This window comes from Phocoena sinus, chromosome 5, assembly GCF_008692025.1.
Source record: "Phocoena sinus isolate mPhoSin1 chromosome 5, mPhoSin1.pri, whole genome shotgun sequence".
Lineage (NCBI taxonomy): Eukaryota > Metazoa > Chordata > Mammalia > Artiodactyla > Phocoenidae > Phocoena > Phocoena sinus.
Genome location: NC_045767.1, coordinates 48,096,980 through 48,100,624, shown reverse-complemented (window position 1 = coordinate 48,100,624; position 3,645 = coordinate 48,096,980). Strand labels below are relative to the sequence as shown.

The 3,645-nt window shown below is 45.1% G+C and overlaps 1 pseudogene; it reads right to left on the bottom strand.

The window, feature by feature from the left end:
• Positions 1–1,844: 1,844 nt before the first annotated feature.
• LOC116753933 lies at positions 1,845–2,576 on the bottom strand (annotated as a pseudogene).
• Between the last annotated feature and the right edge of the window lie 1,069 nt (positions 2,577–3,645).

The window sequence follows — 3,645 nt, the reverse complement described above, 5'->3', positions numbered from 1 at the left end:
TTGCACCTGCCCTAAAATCCCCAACCCTGAATGAATCCAACTGCCCATCTTCTCTGTACAAGCATCTTAGTTGCTGAGTGCTCATGGAACAATCTCAGAGTTGGCTAACATCCATATAAAATATATGGTCACCACCTTTGAGAAGAATTTACCAGCACATGGCAATCCACGTGTTTGGTCAGCTCTCATTCTCTCATTCTCCTGTTCTGAAAATCTCAACTGTTCTCCAACCCCTGGTCCCCACTCTACTGGCCTTCCCCTCACACTTTATGGAAGCTACTGCCTTCTATTCACCAAGGAAATGGAGAAGTGTTAAACAGAAACTCCCTTGATGTCCAACATCTGAATGTATGAACCAACCTGCTTCTGCATGGCACCTTTTCCTTTCCTTCTGTGTTCTGCATCCCTCTTACCTTCCCAGGACCCTGGAGGTGTCTATTACAAACTTTCTTCCCCATCTTTAGTCATTCTCTCCATACTGACTCCTGCCCTAAGTGGGCAAATCTTACTTCCCTTCTTACAACAAAAACAAAAACAAATAAATGCTCTCTCAATTCCAGTTGCATTTGCTCTTTTTTTCCAAACTCAAATATCCAACAAGACATTTACCCTTTATTTCCTCACTTCCTGCTTATTCTAATATTTCTTCCACTCTCACTACTGTACCTAATGTGTTCTCACTACAGTTGTTTTGGTCTCAATAACCACTTTACTAAACCTAATGAAACACTCTTAGCTCTCATTTTATTTAACTTAACATTATTCTACCCTGTGGGCCCATTCTCTCCTTTTTCAAAACTCACTTTCCTAGATATCTAATGTACCACATTCCCATGTTTTTCTCTAGCTTCCTTTCATAAGTAGTTCCTCCTTCTTTAACTGATCACTAAATGCTGGCTTTTTTTCAGGCTCTAGTTGCTCCAAGGTGCTCCTCTTTGTTATTCTATATTCTTTCCTCCATTATAACATGATTTACTTCCATAGCTTCAATTTCCATCTCTATGTCTATGACTTGTAGATTTATATTGCAATTGAGAGCTTTCTTCTGCACTCCAGACCACATACTCATCTCAACATTGCATTTGCCCCACAGTAGTCCAGACCTAATTCGAAAAGAAAAAAATACTACTTTAATGCTAAACTTATAAACTTCCTCATATCCAAACCTGTACCTCGTCCTATATTCCACACCTCATACACTCAAACCAGAAATATGGGAACCATAGTACACTCATCTCTTTTCCTATCCATCAACTGCCAAGTTTTACAAATTGTCTCTTCTAAAGATTCTAAAATTATCCACTTTTTTTCATTCCAAGAGCCATCCTTCCAGGCCGAGATGCAATAATCTCTCTCCTGCATTACTAAATTGCCTCCTATCTGCTCTCTCCACATCTTCCATTCAATTAATCTTCCCATAGTAGTCAGAGTCATCATCAAAATAAGATTTATAGGATTTATAGGTATGCTTATTAAATCAAATGCATACAGTTCAAAGGTACAGAACATTAAAGTGAACCCCTTCATTAAAAATATAACCTTAGTAATTTCACGTTCACGCTAGTAAGGAAACACAAACAAAAAGACTTAGGGTCCATCAAGTCACTATCTTTTTTCTTTTTTTCTAGGTCCCAGGCTTCTTTAAGAACAAAGTGATGAGTGATGCAGGGATTAAAATCAAGAGCATCACTGAACTTCACCTTCCCTCCAACCAGTTCCCCCAAACTCCCTGCCCCCACACCCTGTGTGCTCCCAATTCCTTTCTAAGTGAATGAAGAACTTAATCCCAAAGCCCTGGTACGAATCCCAGGGTTTTCTACCTAGCTGTCCCCCTTCCTCTGTCCTCATTCCTGGGAAGGGCTGACACCTCTGTTGGAATGCATGGGGGAGCCCCAGAGTGGTGACAGACACCGAGGGAAAGGCCTCAGCCTCAGGAAATGGGACCGAGGAGTACAGCGTAGTGAAATGAGGACCCCCATAGCCTGGGGTACGAAAATGGGGCCTTGGCGCCAGAGGAAAGGATACTGGTCCCCCTGAGAAAGGAGATCCAGCAGCCTCAAAATCCTCTCGCTGCGAAAAGTCACTGCTTGATCGTTTGCCCTTCTGGCGATGGTTGCAGAATCACACTCGGACCACATCCTTCTCAAGCCCGAGGTGCTGAGCCATGTGGCTAATCTGCTGCAGGATGGGCTTTGGGCACTGCAGGAACATGCTCTCCAGGCCGCCTCTCACTCGGTTCTCAATACTGGTCTGCTTTCTCTTCCGGGCCTGCATGACGGTCTCTGCCTTGCATATCCCCTGCAGATTCTCGTTGTTGTCAGCTTCCTCCACCCACTTCCGTAGCAGGGTCTGCAGCTTACACATGTTCTTGAAACTGAGCTGCAAAGCCTCAAAACGGCAGATGGTTGCTTGGCTGAACACCTTCCCAAAGAGAACCCCCAGGGTGAGCCCCACATCGGCCTGGGTATATCCCAGGGAGATCCTCTCTGCTTTAGGAGCTTGGCAAATTGCTCGAGGTCTTTCTGAAGAGCTTTGATGGCCTGGGACTCCTCGGGGGTCGGCCAAGTCACTATTTTTTTTTTTTTTTTTTGCGGTACGCGGGCCTCTCACTGTTGTGGACTCTCCCGTTGCAGAGCACAGGCTCCGGACGCACAGGCTCAGCGTCCATGGCTCACGGGCCCAGCCGCTCCGCGGCATGTGGGATCTTCCCAGACCAAGGAACGAACCCGTGTCCCCTGCATCGGCAGGCGGACTCTCAACCACTGCGCCACCAGGGAAGCCCCAAGTCACTACCTTTAACAGGAACTCTGAGTTCTAGGAGTTCTGGCTTCTCTTTCAGTCCCCAGCATCACATCACACCTGTATTTCTCTACAGTCAGTACACATGTCATGTAAACTCCCATACCCCATGCTTTCTACTTGGTACTTTTCCTCCTCAGGTAGCTAAAGTTTTCATTCTTTGATCTCAGGTCATTATAGCACTTCAGTTAGGGTGGCTTTTGCACCCAGCACCAGGAGAGATGTCCTCTTTTAGTATAATATTACTATAACTTTTTCTTTGTAGTGCCAATACTTATTTGTTTGATGTAACTCTTGCCCTCCAATGTATAAGCTGCCTCAAGGCAATAACTGCACCTGTCTTAAGCATTAAAATCATAGTATAGGGACTTCCCTGGTGGTGCAGTGGTTAAGAATCTGCCTGCCAATGCAGGGGACATGGGTTCGATCCCCGGTCCAGGAAGACCCCACATGCCGCGGAGCAACTAAGTCCATGTGCCACAACTACTGAGCCTGTGCTCTAGAGCCCACGAGCCACAACTACTGAGCCTGTGTGCCACAACTACTGAAGGCCATGTGCCTAGAGCCCATGCTCCATAACAAGAGAAGCCACCGCAATGAGATGTCCGTGCACTGCAACGAAGAGTAGCCCCAGCTCGCCGCAACTAAGAGAAAGCCTGAGCCCAGCAACAAAGACCCAACGCAGGGAAGAATAAATTAATTAACTAATTATTTTAAAAAATCATAGTATAATATTTGATACATATTAGATACTCAAGGAACACTGATTAACTGAGTCCCTAGAAAGAAGAGTAGGGAAAAGATTAAATTCAAGTAATGGTAACTGTCACCATACTGTATGAGACA